This window comes from Hyposmocoma kahamanoa, unplaced genomic scaffold (genome assembly GCF_003589595.1).
Source record: "Hyposmocoma kahamanoa isolate Upper Pololo Valley unplaced genomic scaffold, ASM358959v1 157, whole genome shotgun sequence".
Classification (NCBI taxonomy): domain Eukaryota; kingdom Metazoa; phylum Arthropoda; class Insecta; order Lepidoptera; family Cosmopterigidae; genus Hyposmocoma; species Hyposmocoma kahamanoa.
The window spans coordinates 3,039,059-3,058,515 of NW_020653561.1; positions in this window are offsets into that span (position 1 = coordinate 3,039,059).

Here is a 19,457-nt window from a genome sequence, read left to right on the forward strand (position 1 = left end):
ATGATCTATCACTTTTCCCGATCAATATGAATAATGACCACTCTGTCACAGTCACAGTAATAAAAGAAATAAATTATTGTGTTACAGTTGTTAGTTTCTTGACCGCGAGAAATAGGGAATTATTCATACTGCCCGGTCCAAGCGATAAATTCGCGGCAATTTAAGCCTCGATCGATATCAAATGGACCACGATCAGTAGGACATTATTAACACGCATGCTCTTAGTCATTTTTCACAATGACCGGTCCGTATTAATAATGCCTGATTAGTCAAATTGCCCGTAACAATAATTAGCCATAAATAGAATATTCCCGTCTACTTGCCAGTTGCAACCAATATAACATTAAATTTAGGAGTGTGAAAGAAGGTGCAACCAAAAAAGTCTTCTAATAGAAGTGTTGCAAATAAATACTGATATGGTGTTTATTCTTAACCTTTTTGACTCGTGAAATAAGTATGCACGATTTAAATCTCCTTTCCTGAGACCCGTATTCAACAACATATACTCGTATAAAGCCGAAACGCAGTAATTAGAGCATTACCGAGTTCCGGCTTTGATGGGAAGGGTGCTGGTGAAACTACAGGCACATGGGATATGTCAATGTCAACTTTGTGTCCCAGGATGACGGGCGCAGTTGCAGTGTCCGAGTGACACTGTCTCCAAATCTTTGCGATTTGAAGCCCTGATAACTCAACGAGAATTTGAGAAAGTAATGCATCGATATGCATCCTTAGTATAAGCCACAGAGGTCGTCATAAACAACGCATATGCACTTTGGTAAGTTTCTCTAATTTTGCGTAACAATGAAACTAAAACTGAGTAAGATATTAAAAAAAACGCTTATAGGTGTTGTAACTAAATTTCTCTAAAAATGTCGATAACGTTATAGTTATGATAAGAAGGGATTGTGGATAGCGTGTCGTTTTACCACCACGCCCACGGCTTGTTTGTCCCGTCCACAGAACAATAAATACAATAGGAGTAGTTAGTTAGCATCTGACGCGTGCCAACTGTAGGTCTCGAAAGACATGTGTGAGCTCAGTCCGCCATTTTCGCTTTGTATGGTGCGATTGTGTCATTCTTTTGTGCAAATTATCTAAAATCTTAGAAAAATGCCTCTTTGTGGTGTTTTGGAGTACAAAAATAATAGCCGCACCAAAAATATTATCCGTGGTGGTATTTCATATCATAGGAGCATTGACTTACAATTATATGGACGTCGGGTCCGCGCTAAAAAGTGTCCGCACTTGTAAGGCGCTAAAATCGTATACAGAGCGCCACACTCCGCTTTAGTCTTCATTTGTTCGACTGACAGCGCGATACTGCGATGACATTACAATTTAAATTTCGAATAGGTTGACTTGGGACATTTTTTTCGTGGTTTTTGTATTAGACCCGTCATCCATATATTTGTAAGTCAATGCATAGGAGTCTTATTTTAATAAATTTTCAATGACCTGTTTATCGAAATAATTATGCAATATGGTCGCTTCTTTTTTAGAGAACTAAATTAATAACTCCAATTTGTCGTCGTTCAGCAATTAACCACTAGATGGTACTGATTGATATTTCAAAATAATATAAAGACGTCGTAACTAACAGGGTAAAATTTAAATTATATTAACAATCCAGAATTTGCTGTCTTTTTAAATCTGAAACTACGACCAATCAATATCAAGATATTGTAGTGTTTCAAATTAAGCATGCGTGAGTTTTGGCGACATCGGTTCTCATAGTAATCGAGGCTTTAGGCACTTCGATTGTTTTTTTTTTTCTTCCGTGGTCTCGCCACTTTATATTATTGAAAAATATTTGCTACAGTACAACGTAATGTACTTACAAATTCCATCACATGACAGAATTGACATTAATATGAAGGCAAACGTGTGTGAAGATGAGTTGAATAGCTATTGTTGACACAACGAAGGGTACACCACTTTAGATCTCTATACATACAACCTATATATACATCGAGAACCGATGTATTGATATTTGCTAAACACTCTTTAGCATTCACTTAGAGAGGGCCTTCACAAAAATGAGGCGAGGAATCCAAATAGGTACTCGACTTTTTGTGGTTGTGTAAGAAAGGTAATTAAGGAAAACAAGCTCTTTGATCATTTACCTAAAGTTAAAGTCGGTTTTCGAGCTAAAGCAATTTGTCTTGAATATAATTGTAATTATTCTTGAAGTCCCAGGCATTTTGAATAATACGTACGTAAAATAAGAGACTTGGTAGAATAAAATTTGGTAAAACTAGCTTTCAGGTAACTTCAAATGCGATGTAACATGCAATGTGGTTAGATAATTCGTGAAACTACGAAACGGAGGCAATAATATTTTTTGTTTTTTGTTTCATTACTATGCTAACAACCTTTTATTAGCATGAATCATCGATCTTCCAACATATGGACGATTTTTTTAATACAAAAATCGCGAAAAAATATCAATTTGCGCAATTTAGTTACCCCTATCTGTAACAGTTGCATTGCCACTCAGGGATTTAAATCGCAAAGATCTGAGGGGCACTGCCACTGCGCCCGACACCCTCAGACATAAGTTGTCAAGTCCCATGTGCCTGTAATTTCACCAGCACCCTTACCCTTCAAAACCGGAACACAGATGCTGACTTTACTGCTTGGCGGCAGAAATAGGTAAAGTAGCAGTACTTCCCTGAACGACCTCGTTCTTATGGAGCTCTACTGCTGCTAAACTAATGTAGTGAATCTTATTTGTGGTAATCTAAAAGAATGTGATTAACGAAATTGGTCTCTTTCTGTCTTTTACGCATGCAATGTGTAGGACAAGGACAGTTAGCTACTTTTTGATTATTTTGATCGCTCTTATAATTAATATTTACTATTCATTCAAAGGTAAATTGAATAATATATAATATTAATTATTAATTTTGTGAAATTACTCCACTAGTTTGTTATAATTATTCATTTATAACCGTGGTGGGCTTTCAGCTTTTCGGTAAAGGAAAACCATCGTGATGAAACCTGCTCGTTGAAGACGTTTCACAATCCTCGGAAAACGTATGAAGTCCCCAAGTCGCATAGAACTCCTCTCAGGCGAGGGTTTAGGCCACAGTCCGAACCAACATCTTCCAGGAAACCGTGCTCATAAGGTGCGCTAATTCGTTAGTTAGCGTAGCGTCTGGCAGGATTTGCTGGAAGACGTTGGCCCGAATCCAGCTGGATCGAAGGATTTTTTTTAAGGTTCGATCTTTGTATTAATAATTATAACAAACTAATGGAGTAATTTTACGAAAATAATTTATATCATGGTGGTTATACATGGTGACATTCAATAAAAAAAACTTTAAAATTATAACAATAGACTAGTGAAAACATAATACACCATCCTGTTTTTCACATTTTTTTGGATGGTGCGGTATATATCTAATCCGTAGTTTCATACGTATTAGTGTAGCAATCAGTTTGACCTCTCATACTTTTCTCATAATTCAAAACACGCTCACTCGCTCGTAAAGTTCATCGTCTCACACTCACAGGTCGCACACTCACGCAAAAAAGTACACACTTACACGTACACAAGCCCGCACTCATCCAATGCACACACACATTACACGCACTCACACATATTTTTTTTTTTTCTCTTTTCTTTTCTATTATATAATTTGTTTCCATAGAATTATTGATTTATTGATCAGAAACTCGGAAGGTGGAGGCCTGGTGACCTAAAACATAGGGTATCCTAGTTTAGGCTCCAGCCTCTACAAATTTTCCTATATGCACTACAATTTCATTTAAATTGTTACAAATTTGTGAAGGAAATAACGAATTTACTTACTTACTCACTATTTACTTACTTACTGTTTTTCACTTTACTCAAGTAATTTTGACAAGTTTTCAATACACACACCTGACCTATTTCTGCCACCAAGCAGTAATGTGAGCATTACAGTGTTCCGGTTTTGAAGGGTAAGGGTGCTGTTGAAATTACAAGCACATAAAACTTGTCTACTTATGGCTCAGGGTGATGGATGTAGTGGCATCTTTGCAATTTACAGCTCCGAGTCTTGTCTAATCCGTTGCTTGACGTGATAAAAAAATGTTTTTATCGCATGCAATTCATAAATATAATATCTACAAATTACGTGAAACAAATTACGTATATAATTTAATTAAATGAAATTTGAAATTAAACTGCCTTCGTGGTCGAACGGTTTCCTTGCTGGACTGGCACCCGGGACGGGTTCGGGTAACTTTGGGTATAATTTGTGGTTATCTAATGTATATGTGTGTCCACGGCACCCACGACACAGGGTTACCCTAGGTCGAGTCTACGAATGCATGCGTCAAAAATAAATTAAAATTTTATTATTTTCTTAATAATATTTCAGTATTTATTCATTAGCAATCGTATAAAATACATATTAAAATTTACAATACATGTACATAGGAAATAAATAAAACAATAAACAAAAAAAATGTAAATTAAAAATTACACAACAAAATTATTAAATTCTTTTAAATACTATTTTTTTTATAAATCACACTCAATATAACAATGAACTTATGTACTAATTATTTACTAACGACGAATTAGTTTAGGGATCTCTATACGAATGTAGAACGTAGAGTAGACGAAGAAATGGAGGTACATATCGAACTGCTAATACAATAGTGTATTAACTCAAATAGTGAATTTATTCAGAATAGCTGAAAAACGAATTACTCAGTTCCCGTGAAAGATTATTATGATTTATGTATACGTTAAAATTTATTAGACATCTAAACAACTCCTATTTGCCAATTAGAAGTACCTATGTTTGAAAATAAAAATAAGAAATAATTTCATATTTTTGAGAAAGAACTGCTTTATCCAGAATTAGCTCACAAAACGTTTGTCTCATTCTGGGTTAAGCAGATATATTTTCATAGCTTCTTACAATATTTTAGTGACAATTTTATTGACATGTAGAGAAACAAATTTCACGTTCAAAAATGGTATAATCTTGAATTTTACTTATTTTGAGTTGCAACACTATTGTAATAGCAGTGCGATATAGTAAGACAATTCTCAAGCTCTCTAATGCATAAGTCTAAAGCAACTTATTATATTTAGGTCAAAGTAAAACAATATGATTCAATGAAATTATTAAGTCAAATAAATCATCACCATCAACGGTTAAAGTTATACGTCGCCCTCCGGGCTAAGAGTTTCGTCTTAGGAAAGGATTTGGGCCATAAGGGAGGCACCACACCTAAGCTAGGTTTTCACTATACGAATGCTCACAATCTCTGATAAATCATATAGGAGTCCACTCGGATTATTATACATTTATTGCAATTCACGTGTATAGTGCAGGTTCATAAGCTTAAAATTACAGTAGGTACATAGTACATACACGTGAAACCCTGTAAGGGCCTAGCAAATTAAACTAATTATATAGGAACATTTCAAACTTACACATAATCAATTGACGTAGATATTGCATCATTATTTTTATAATTATTACTATATGTATATATTATATTTACGTTTATATTTTATTATAATAATTTGTTAGATAGTAATTTGTAATTAGTAATAGAGAGAGAGAAATAATTATTAAATTAAATAACTAATCAAACACTTTTATCATAAAAAAATCAGACAAATAAAATTTTTTTTATGACAAAATCTTTTATTTGTTTTCGAAGACTTTATTTTTATCCAAATCTTTACATAATTAGGGACCATCCTAGGACATCTTAGGATCCATATTAATTTTTTTGCGTGCGGACGCAGACCCCCACACCCCGCGTCCTAAAATCTAGACTCGCGATGAAATACCTCTCCTTAATTGAAAAACAACTCTTTTCCACTTAGCTATCACCGATTTTATAAACATACGATGAATAAATGTATTTTTTTTAGGTCAAATAAAGTACGTAGTGAAAGAACAATGGGAAACTCCCATATAAATTTTTGTTGACATAATTTGTATGCGTCTATTTATGAAAAATATGTGAAAATATAGAGTTAAAATTCCTGAACAAATTTCGTTTATTCTGAGAAGTCAGGAATTAAAGATATTCCAGTTTGTAGTTTTGGAGGTAATGTGTTATGTAATTGTATAAAATATATTCGGTGTATTATTATATCAAAATAATAACGCACACACTCAACATAGCCCCGCACTAGGGAAACCCTGTGTCGAGGGTGTCATGGACACACACATAGACAGCTACAAATTACACCCAAACTCACGAGAGAAATAAATGTAGGCCATACAAATATTTCTCCCGGCCCGTGAATTACCTGGGACCTCTGCGTGGCAGTCCGGCACGGTAACCGTTCGGCCACGGAGGCAGTTAAACTAAACTACAGAAGCCTTAAACAGAGTTAATAGAACCTGAATGGTACCGTGAGATTGTGACGTGACAAAAGTTCAGAGGTAATTATTTTGCCTAACTGGTATGGTCAAAAGGCATGAAGTTAAGCCATTACAAAAAAATTGAGTTAATTAATAACATTCCACAGACTATTGTAGTGGTAACTCGGACACAAATTATTTTTTTGTGAAACGTGCCATCTATCCCTGACTTTGAGAACTTTTTATCAATTTTACCATTTTCGCGTGTGGCATTTTAAAGAAGAACCTATCGACTTTTTTTGTAATGAAGTAGTTAATCTTTATTAGCTTATTAGAAATCGGTCGAATTAAAAAAGAAAGAAAAAATGTCGAAACGAAAGAAATGTCGAAAGTACACACCAGCATACCAAGTTACACATTGACGTATCTTGTTCCGTTGCACTGGAGGCGATTTTCGAACAAAAATGTGTAGTCTGATGTGCCGTTGTCCGTACATTAAAATTTGATACCCACACGTAGGTACTGAAATTCCTTTTTTTGCGGCTAGATGTCGCTCAACGTTAAGAAAGTCAGAAACTGATAGTTGTAGATATCAGTCCGGTTGCATACTAATTAATCATTAGAATTTCTTTTAAATATGATTTTATTTCCAGACTTAGATAGGCCACTATTATAATTTCATAAACCTAATTAATTTATTTTATTCAAACTTGTAATTAAGACATTTGAAGAAGAAGAATTCTTTTAACTATGATTTTTTTATTGTCCTAGAGATTTAAATGTAAAAAGTCTTCACTCCAGTAACTAACCGACACAACTCAAGTAAAGCAATAATCCGTTAGTGTCATGATACGGCGTCCTCGTTACTAGGTCAAGTACCTTCTTGGTAGTTGACAAATAAGGTGGCATACATCTTATTTGTACAGGCGAGACCAGAAAATCAGCAATGTGTTGAGACCCTCATATGTTTGCCCAACGTATTAATAACGTAATATACTACCGTCTTGACATTTTGCATATACCTTTTTGAGTTGTTAAACGCAGTACTTTGTAATAAGTAAGAGTTCTAAGAGTTCGTCCTGGGTAGTACTGCCACCTTACCCACTTTTACCGCCAAGCAGTAATGTGAGCATTACTGCGGTCCGGTTTGGAAAGGTAACAGTGCTGGTGAAATACAGGCACATGGGACTTGTCAACTTATATCTCACGGTGCTATTTTTTTCTCATTAAAAATAAGTGCGCATTTGACCTCCATTTAAAGTTCTAAATGACACTGCAACTACTGCTATGAACAGGCGTGTCGCTTAACGCCAGGCGCACGTCTTGTTCATCCTGTCACTTGGAGTCATAAAAAAGAGTACTAGTAGACTAATTTTAAGTTACATTATGTGCTTTGTGTGACTACCCTTTTTTTTTTTCAGGTGGGAAATCTTTAGGGACTCAGGGGTTATGTGGGGACTCTCCCTCCGGACTGGAGGGCCTACCCCACTAAAACCCCCCCGGGTTTCCCTCTCGCCGGTTGAGTCGGCGCTGTGGGATCATTGAACATTCACCACGACGCCGCCCGGCCGCCCTAGCTTGCGCCATAGCTCCCGCGCCAACGAAGGGGCGAGTCGGTTGTCCTCCGCCCCCCAGACGAGTGAGGCCGTGCAATGCAGGCTCCGGAGTCCCTGTCCAGAGCCTGCTGGCCTCACTAGATTGTGTGACTACCCTGCCATTTGAAACGTACCCGTGCCCAGCAGTGAGCCACTTTCAGGTTGATACAATAACACTTGGAACGTTTGTAACATTTGGAAACGGAATAAACGCATTTAATCAATAATAGGTATTTTCACAGCTACCTACATATATACCTGACGACGTTTCGGCCAAATTGCCTTGTGTTTGCAGGTTGTAGTGTGTGACGGAATTTTGAAAAACATCGCGCGAATGGATGAAAGTTGTTATTATGTGTAAAAGTCCTCACTCCAGTAACATAAATATGAGATAATTTTTATTAACCACTTATAATTCGACCCGTGATCTTAAAAAACTGTAGGTGCATATGGCAAGACCTCACTGTGATCAAATAACTGCTAAAAAATACGAAAAAAAAAAACAAAAAATTAATTTTGTGAAAAAAATAAAGAATATAACAAAATAAAAACAGAGATGACCAAAAAATTAAGTTGGCGTGCTGTTTGTTTATTGGAGGTGCATAAAATTATAATAAATTTATCAAAAATAAACATTCAAATTATTGTTCTATTATCTAACACTTTTTAGATCTATATTTAATCTATTAACTTATCTTATCTTATCTTATCTTATTAAGTAAGGTAGTAAATTCAAACGTGCACGACTGTTGGCAGCAGCAACATTAATGTAATTTTGTGTCATGGCAACACTGTCAAGGCGCTTAGCCTCTTCCTTTAGTACAATTAACGGCGTAATGTGTGCTCTTGTAATTTATAATATTAACATTAAAATTTGGTGGTTTCAAACGCATTATTTTCTTTGCAATCATCACCAGCGCCTCAAGCTCTCGACAAACACGAGACTCCTCACCGCAAACCCCTACCCCCGCTTCTGCGGTTTGCATTGTATTTACATCAACGCTTTCTTTTCTTAATGCACCGATTTATCACCGTTTAGAACGATCTATTTAAATATTCCTATTTTTGTGCGAAAGTATAATCTGGTGAATTATTAAAAGTCATAGAACAAGTTGTTGTTATGATGTCAGTAATATAGTCCTAAGAGGATGCCTGTATTTGTCGAATATTTATAAGTATACGTTTTTAACGAAGCCCAGGCTTCGTTAAAAACGATTACCATATTTATACACCAAACCTTTCCGTTTTTTCTGGGACGGAATTTGCAACATCTGGAGTCATCGACCGGTTGGAGCACCCTCGTTATACCGCAAGTGTCATACACGAAAACAACTCGACGATGGCGTTTTAATTTATTGTGTTTTGAACCTACTACTATGCTTATGTTTATGGTACAAAATGTGGAGGTCAGTTTTGGCAACGTTTCGTTCCTTGTAAGTAGTAGCAGTAGAGCTCCTTGTGAAAGATTACGTCTAGGACAGTACTGTTGCCATACCTATTTTTGCTACCAAACACATGGAGCAAGTCAATTTTAAGTCTCAGGTTGAGGAGAGCACCCCAGTACCGTTGTGCATAAGTTTTGATTGCAGTGACCCTCCCTACCGACCCTTAGGGTATACAAGAAAGGCAATATAACCTGTGCATGCGCAGGAACCTTCTAAGTTGAGGTTCATCCCGTTCTCAAGAGACTAGTGTCTCGGGTGATCTCTCCCTATTTTCCAGACAGGTACCGGAGCTATAGACACGCTCACTTCCCGTTACGCATTGCAAAACTAACGATTGCCACCCCTAAGCCGCTTACTATAAAGTCCATTACCAAATCTCCTCTTTGGTGGTGGAGCTGTAAGGCAAGCACACTTGCCGACGCGGAATCTCTAGCTCATCGTCTACTAGCTCTCCGGGCTGGTACCGGAGATGTCAGTCGAACTGTCCTGCAACAATGTCCGGACATAGCTTCCAACTTAAAGGTCAATTCACGAGTCCCGCGCGTCTCCTCGCCTTAGGACCTAGTCTAGACCGCTACTAAGACGCGCTAGCTGCGCACGAAACAGACGCCCCGGTCACACACCACCGGAGCAGATGAACATGTCCGTCTCAGCAGCTCACCACAAACCCGGGCGAGTCCATGAGTAAGTGAGGAGGGAAGCGGCATTGCCCCTGAGAAACTTTTCGCATTCACTGCTAGACATAAGCCTCCCTCCGAGTACGCCAAGTTTCCCGAACTTATGCCGCCCGCATCCAACCACAGCCGGTCATCTTTCTCGGATTGCCCGTCTATTTAGCTTCAGAGCGCTCTACACTACGTTTGCTTTCCGGTCGCTGCTCCGGAATAAGTTTGGTTCATCGGTCACCAGCCCTCATGCGACATGACCGGCCTTTGATACTTCAGCTTTTTGATTTTATTAGTTATGTTGGCTACTTTAGTTCTCTGATAATGACTTCATTATGAATTTGTTTGTCAGAGAAAACCCAAGTATTATAAAATAGAATATTAATTTCCGGTCCGAAACGTTGGTTTGTTTGTAAAACCAAGTAGGTATATACGATTTTAGGACCAAAAAGAAATTGTTACATATCCAAATGTAGCAAAGTCTGAAATTGAGTTGGAGTGTTTATTAACACTTCGTTTGAAGGAATCAAGAGAAAGCAACCGTTTAACTATTCAGTAAAGGAATTCCGTACCCTGTCGTCATTTTTTTCTCTTTCAATCGCAGCGCATTGCCGCTTCTTCTTACATTTTTTAAAGCCAAATAAGCTACTCCGGTTTTTATGCAAATAATACCCTCATTCTGAGCGTTAATTACCACTGCAAAAACAAGATTACACAATGTCCAATACGCCCTCGTCTAACCTCGGTAAGATTGTTTTTTTATTGAATACGGTAATCAATCTTAAAAAGTTTTACACGAATAAACTGCCAAGAGCAGTTAATTATATACGTGATTTAGTTAGCAAATTAATTAGGTCAGGTCGTTTATAACGCCCAGTCACGGAGTCACGTAGGTGAACAAGAATGTAGGTACATTTATAACATTTTGATCTAACCAAGAAATTTATATGCTGTTAAATGGCGTGTTTTTCTATTTTACTAAACTTTTGTTGGGTCTTCTTTACTTCATATTATACATACTATCAACTTATACTGCCACTGTTGAACATAAGTCTTCCACCATCTCTTCCATATATTCCTACAGGGTTATTTGTAAAAACTAACAACTTCGCAATGCTATGATGTTACTAACTTAATAAATATTATTAACAGAGATGAGCAGTGGGTAAAAACCCAATCAACCGAGTTTTAACCAAAGCCATTTCTGCAATTTGGTTTTAACCCATTTCTGCCCAAAATCGTGGACTGAATTGGCACAATACGGAATTTGGTATAATTCCACACTTATTAGATTTTTTTTGTAAAGAAGGAAGCAAACGAGCAGACGAGCCACTTGATGGGAGGTGGTAATCGTCGCCTATGGACATTTGCAACATCAGACGAGTTGCCTATGCGTAGCCTTTGAGGGCTCTGTAAACACGCTTTTTGAAGGACCCGATGTCATAGCGCAAAGGAAATACTCCAGGAGGAAGATCATTCCACGTCTTGCAGATTTGAGGAAGGAACGAACGAGATGCCTGTGTGGTCTTACAATGCCAAGTGCCAATTCCGATATAAAAAAAAATATTTTTAGACGAAAACGAGGCAACTGCGTACTATACCCAGCTTGCAATCTTGTGGACTCTCACTTACTACTACGGAATAGGGATGCACAATACGATTCAATTTTTATGAAAATTGATTCAAGTGTATACGATAACGAGTTTTTGTATAGATTCATGTTAATGCGATTTTCAAGCGAATCGATTTAACAGAAAGGTGAAATAAACCTTTTATAATAATATTCGAGTTTTCTTCAAATGTAAGTAAGTAATGTAATGATACCTACATTACATTACTTACTTACATTTGAACAAAACTCGATTTACAAATAATTAGTTGTAAATAGTTTATGCCTTCGATTCCGGGCTTTAAGGGGTTTTAACCCCATTAGAACCCGGCGTTAACAGAGCACCTGGTTAAAACCCGGACGTTTGCCCATCTCTGGATGTGAAACATATCCGTCACAGTGTCTTCCTTCGCCATTAAAAAGTTGTATAGTATAAGTTAACACAAGGAAACAAGAAATAAAATAGAAATACGAGCCAAACAACGGTAATTTGGAATTTTACAGTAGAACAATGTTCGTATTAACACCCAAATTATTTAATAAATTACCAGATTCTGTTAAAGAATTAAATTGTAGACAATTTAAAATGAAACTGCATTGTTAATTATTCAATGCAACAACAATATTGAAGATTTTTTAATTTGATAACATAAAATGTACAATTTACGTATTGTATGTTATATTTTTGACTTTTCTGGTTAAATTCTAATTATTATTGTTTGTTTACACAAGTGAAAAATGAAATAAGAATTGTGTAAAATATTCACATGCCAAGTTTTGGTGAAATGTGACCAGCAAAGTTAACAATAACTACATTTTACAGCGAATAAATAACTCGTATTCTTGTATTCTGAGCAATTAAAGCCAAAGGTACACAGCCCCACATAAAAGTGACATAATAAATAACTTATCAATTTCAGAATTGGATAATCTGGCACTGCTACACTTTATTATAATATTTTGTTTTCTCTACGGTCAGAGGTCACGTAGTGCAAGACGACTAATGAACTACGAACATGGCCTGTAATTACACCTGACTTGCTTCTACTGACTAATTAATACCTGTGCCACTGCAGAACATGATATAAAAATATTCATAAATAAAGGGATGCCGATGAGATGGTTATTTTAATTACAATCTAGAATCCAGACTTCAATTTCTAAAAGATTCTTTTTAAGAAATTAAAAAACTTAAAAAGTCTTTATCTTGTTTGAAACAATCAACTTTACACTCTATAGCAACGCACAAGTTTTGTAACTTTGACAGCAGTAGTGGAGGTCCTTGTGAAAGAGTTCGTCCAGGACGTACTGCCCCCATACGTATTTATGTCGTCAAGCAGTAAGTAATGTAAGCATTACTGCGACCGGTTTTGAAGGGTAAGGGTGCTGGTGAACATAGGCATAGTTATGCAGCTATGCGCGACTTTGAATGTTACTAATATTAAACATTCGAACGGACACATCATTCTCTGAAGAGTCGATATTACCTCAGCTCGAATTTTTCCCGTACTAATACGGTTTATTTTGCTTGGGTAGCCGCTCACGCGATACATGCAGCCGTGGACGCATGCCGCCACAGAGTGTTGCGCGATTTATGCGTTCATGCATGATTCTGGGAGCATACCACACCTAGAGGTGCCGGTGATGATTTTATACCGATGTATCGGATATCGAAGTTATAACAGGTAAAAGAACTAATATTAATTGCTATTTTGGTAACTACTCTAGCAAACCATAAAGTTTTTACTCACTCAAACGGAATATTATCATAAATATGATAAATATCCAAGTACACCAAAAATTTCATTAGTGCTTTTTAAGTGCAGGATTTGCGGTGTATTACTGCATTTTATTTGAGATATTTTTGTTGGTAGTACGGAGGATATTTATTTTGCAATCCAGAATAATTTTTATTTATAAAAACTTGTATTTAAAGTGATTGCTTTTCTAATTTGCGAAGCCAGATAGCCGCCATTTTGCGGTAGGTTTATCCTATCCTTTAAGGGCCGTGTAGGTGGGGGTAGCTCATCGCGTGAGCGGGTAGAGACACTGGCTGTATTTCAGATTTTTCTTACAAAGGAAATTAAAGACATTTGAAAAATGTATATCGTATAGTATACGTGTTCAGTTTCGTTAATATAATAAAAAATCATTGGTATATGTAAAGTACCTATTGAATACAAAGGTTTCCTTGTAAAATGTCGAGGTAAGTTTGTGTTTTTGTTCTATCGTGAATCGTATTTTTACACCGTATAGTAATTATCCTCAATTTCACTATTTTTTTTTTCAAAGTTATTTATTCAACACTTTCACTGTTACGCGCAATCAACCAAAGCCATTTGAGGTTGTATACACTCTTAAGTCGAATTCAAGCACAATCGACTCGAGTCGAATGATTGCCGATATTGGATGCTCCTGCCATTCATGTCATTGTCACTAACATAGAATAAGAAAATTGTCACTAAGAAAATATAAACTTTAGCTTGAAATAAAAGATTATTATGTTTATTTTAGATTCTCGCCTCTCCTAAAGTTAATTTTTAAATGGGAGGTGCGGTATTCCCCAGCAATGGCACAGTCGGCCGGGATCAGGAACTCAGGTTCAAGAACTGGCGAACAATACGTGCCGTATCGAGCAGGACCGCCTACTTCATTTGTGCTGGAAGCGACACGCCACAGGAATCCAACCGCCTCAAGTTGTTAAGCAAAACTGACTGGAATTAACCCATTTGCGGACAAAACAAGGTTTATTTCAGTGGTGGCCACATCCCACATGTCGGTAATCTTGTGCGCTAGGTTGAGATACTTCCGGCGTTTCTCGGTTTAGACTTTTACGAGAGCCTCGTCGTGCAGGATGGCAACGGCCACTAGAAATACCCTCGACTGCGATCGATCCAATATCACAATATCAAGCTTGTTCGCAAGAACAGTCCTGTCCGTCATAATGGATCGATCCCAACAGGTTTTGGTGCGGTCATCGTCGAGTATTGGCTCCGGCGAATACTTGTATTATGGTATCTTCTGCTGCACGAGTCCGTACTTCAGAGCGAGCTCTTGGTGTATTATTTTGGCTGCCTGGTTGTGTCTCTGCAAGTACTCAGTGTTAGCAAGAGCAGAACAACTTATTATTATTATTACACTGCGCCCTTCACACTGAGATGTTACTTCGACACGTGCCTTGTGCCTGTAACTTCGCCATTTCGCGTACCCTTCGAAACCGGAAAGTAATAATGCTCACATTACTTCTTGGCAGCAGAAATAGGTAAGGTGGCAATAAATCTCTGGACGAACTCCATTACAAGGACCTCTACTGCTACTAAACGTACGAATTTCGTCAGTTCAGAATCCCTTGTTAATTTTTACTGACAGTGAAAAAACCGGGTGTCATGCCGGTAATACGTGTCAGTATCTTTGTTGTAGGATTTATCGGGATCCAAATTAGTTTTGAATTTAATTCAGATCCTAAAACCTCTGCGGCCTCATATGTATAAATATAAAAACGTAAAATGACCGAACCGTGCTTGCAAATTACGAAGTAATCTTTTAATCCTTTGCTGCTAATAAAGGGTCTTCTTTCTTTATGGACTGTTCGCCGCCGGTAAAAGGGTGTTATACGACTAAGTCTCTTTTTGAATATGTCATTTCGTACCAGTAGAAAATCTGACAATGTTGTAAAAACCTAAAGCAAAACACCCCGAATGTCAACTGCCTCCGTATCCAGACAGTTACACAGTATGTTGGTCTGCCAGCAGGGGTCTAGGCTTCGATTCCTTGGGCCGAGAGAAATACATATATGTATGGCTTAGACATTTCTCTCGTGAGTTTGGGTGTAGTTTGTGGTTGCCTACGTGTGTGTCCATGGCACCCGCGACATAGGGTTTCTCTAATATAGGCTATGAGTGCGTGTGTTAAAAAAAATGTTTCCGAACAAAATGAATGTACCTTTGTGTAAAATACATAACGAAAGATCATAGTATTAAAAACTCAGTGAACTTTCATGATTCTTCTACTTTCTCATAGATTGCCTTTAAAATACAAAATGTAATTTAAAAAAATATTTTTGGAGCTCCTTGTGAAAGAGTTCATCGTGGGAAGTTGTGCTACCATGCCTATTTCTGTAGCCAAGCAGTAATGTGAGCATTACTGAGTTCTGGTTTTGACGAGTGCTGGTGAAATTACAGGCACATGGGACTTGTCAACTTATGTCTCAGGGTGAAGGGCGCAGTGGCAGTGCCCCTCAGATCTTTGCGATTTAAAGCTCTGAGTGGCTCTGCAACTGTTATGGACAGCGCGTTGCTTACCATCAGGCACACGACTTATTCGTCCTGAAAAAAACCTTCTTTCTGCTTATTGCCTGTTCTATATATGCATATAGGTATTTCTTGTTTTTTGTACTTATTACCGGTGTCTTTGTGGGATTTCACCAGTATCGCCAAATTTCCGCTTAATAATTTAAAGGGCTTCTGCCTGCGAGAACTTGTTTTTCAAATAATATATAAAATTACAGCGAACGTCGCCAACATCAACTTTTTCCTCTCAAATCATAACTCTTTACACAGAGAGAGAGAGAGAGAGAGAGAGAGAGAGAGAGACCCACCCACACAGAACACTCGCGCGCGTAAACACACAATACTATACTCAGATAATCATTCTATATTCGTTGTACCGTTGTGAGCGTTATCATTTTGAATTTTGATTATAGGCGAACAGTGAATGACATTTGCTTCCATTTAAAATAGTGAACATTAAAACTGACTCACCTGTCTAACTTTACCTTACTGTCTAAGTTTACCCTAGTCAAAAACGAAATCGTGATACCATGAGTTTTTACGTAATTCTCAAGTTAACATTATGGATATCTTCTTCCGTAAAAGTCGATATAACCTCAAATAGCTTTGGTTGATTCCGCATAACAGTGAAAGTGGTGAATCAATTCACTTTGGAAAAAATAAAATCATGTAAAATTACAGACATACACTAATTACTTTTGAAGTGTAAAAAAAAACACGATGTCTAAACATTTCAAGATAGAAAAAAAATACAAACTTACAAGAAAACCGCTGTATTCAATAGGTAGTCTACATATACCAATGATTTTTTTATCAACTGAACTAAATAGACCACGTATATAGTATACGATATATATTTTTCAAATGGGTTTCATTTCGTTTGTAAAAAAATTAATTCAACCGTATTTGAACCATATTAGTCCGGGACAAATTTGAATTCAAGTTGACGTAGTATGGACTGTTAATGAAATTATGTAAGTATATTTTTACGGGCATACAAAATATTTGAGTAAATGTACTGTAATGCCACAGTCATGATACCAATCTCCGTAAACTGATGAATGAGTAAGAGACTCTAGGGATTGCTTTTTGTAAACAGGTATTTGCGCATATTTATCATTAACCATATTTATCTTAAAATACCATCGTTGAAGCAATCTGAAAGAGGCAAAATGAGCACTCCCACATTCTTATCATCCAAGTATACAGAAGCTGTAAAATAACTTAGAATAAAGATTTTATTTCGCGATAGTTTTAAAGCTCGTAAATGGAAAATTTAAAATATCTACAGTGATCTCACTATAAAAGCGTACACATTGCCCTTTAAATGATTCTGTGACTTTGTAAAGAGATTGTCAAAGACAGCCAGACACGGTGAATAATATATTTTTGAACAAAGGAGATTAAGATTCTTCAAAAACACCGGTAAAAAACGTTTTGTATCCTTTTTGTTGTTGACACGAGGGCTGTTCCAAAAATAGTTAATCACAGAGTAAATATAATCTTTTTTTGCTGAAACTATACTGAATATTTATAATACAAAATTTAATGTCCTTGCTGAAAATCATTAGCCCATGTGTAGTTCTTCTTTCGAATATGTTTAAAAATAGTCTGTCACTCTTCTTTTGTTTGCAACAATTGACGTCTCGCTGGAAGCTTTTCGTACGCCCACACACCTCACCTCCTAACATGTAGACTCGAGTTGAAATACTTCGCCTTAAAGATCGTCAGCTCTTTTCCAAGTTAGAATGGTTACTCGAGCTCGAAGATTCGATCGATTTGAAATTTAGTACATTATAGACATCTTATAACATTACAATAATAATATGGGTAACCTCTGATGTAAACAGGACAGTTTGCGTACTCCTCAACATCTTAACTACTTCCAGTACAAACATCGTGTTTTGGCTCATTAAACAGGTCTAGAATTGTTAGCTTCCTGATAGTGCCTTCATTGAGTTTTAGGACTACATTGTTTCGTATCGCTTTATTCTATTTTAATTTAAGTTTTATACAGTGATTGATTCTTGTGTGTATTTTATAACTAACCGATAAGAAAGGTGTTAATGCATGTTATCCGCTCACGCGATGCGCTCCTCCTACCGCAAAATGGCGGCTATTTGGATTCGCAAATTAGAAAAGCAGTCAGTTTAAATACAAGTTTTTATAAATAAAAATTATTCTTCTGCATTGCTAAATAAATACCCTCTGTACTACCAACAAAAACATCTCAAATAAAATACGGTAATACACCGCAAATCCTGCCCTTAAAAAGCACTAATGAAAGTTTTGGTGTACTTGGATAAATATGATAATATTCCGTTTGAGTGGTTCTAACGTTTACCATGAAATTACTCCTTAAAGTATAGTTTATAAACATTTATATTCAGGGTAAACTTAAAAAACGCTACTTACGGTATGTTTTCAATAAACACCGAAATCACCAGCTCAAACAATAACACACACGATTGTCGTGACGTATTTTTGAAGTTGTTTATTTTTTTAAATGACGGACGCAGGCATTAAAAACTTTATGGTTTGCTAGAGTAGTTACCGAAATAGCAATTAATATTATTTGTTTTACCTGTTATAACTTCGATATCCGATAAATCGGTATAAAATCATCACCGGCACCTCTAGGCGTGGTATGCGTCTACGGCTGCATGTATCGCGTGAGCGGATATGAGGTGAAAGATGTGTGTCAGACTCGTAGCAAGTGGAATAAGGCGCGAAGTGTATGTTTCTATGTATGCATTTTTTTCCATTACCATTGTTTGCTATTTTTAACTACTATTGCTCTCATATGATACAGAAGCGTAGGCAAGCAAGCGATTTACTGGAATGATGACTTTCTCAAAATGGTGCAGAAAAATTGGATAAGAAAAGCACAAGACCGGAAGGATTGACAGACCGATTGAAAATACACCGCTAAACATAGTTCTTTCCCAATGTGGACCATTTCGCCCGGTCCTCAGTTGTTCGCATCCATCTGCTGCCAGCAGAATTTCGCAGATCGTCACTCCATCTGGCCAGAGGGCGTTCTTAACTTTTTATAGCGGTCCAAAATTACCAATTCAAAAAGAGATTGTCGTTTCGCGCAGTCAAACTGGCAAGCGGTCTTAAACGGCAAAAGATCCTTAATAAATCCTTATTGAAATAATGTTTTTTCGGGACACACCGTTACTCCCTTAACTATTGTACCGTTAGTGTCGTACTATTACTTTTTTTAGGACTACGTTATATCGATTTAGCACTTTAGGGCGCATCAATTTAGAGGCACGTAGAAGTGCTTCAGAATTTCATAAAATATCTTGTCTGCAAATATGACGCGCGCGTGGCGTCACTGGGTCGCTTAGTTACTACAAGTTAGGGTTTTGTCCCTGGAGTATTTTTTTTGTATAATATCAAGTGACAGGACGGACAAGTCGTGCGCCTTATGGTAAACTAGACGCCTGTCCATAACAGTTGCATTGCCACTCAGAACTTTAAATCGCAAAAATTTGAGGGGCACTGCCACTACGCCCT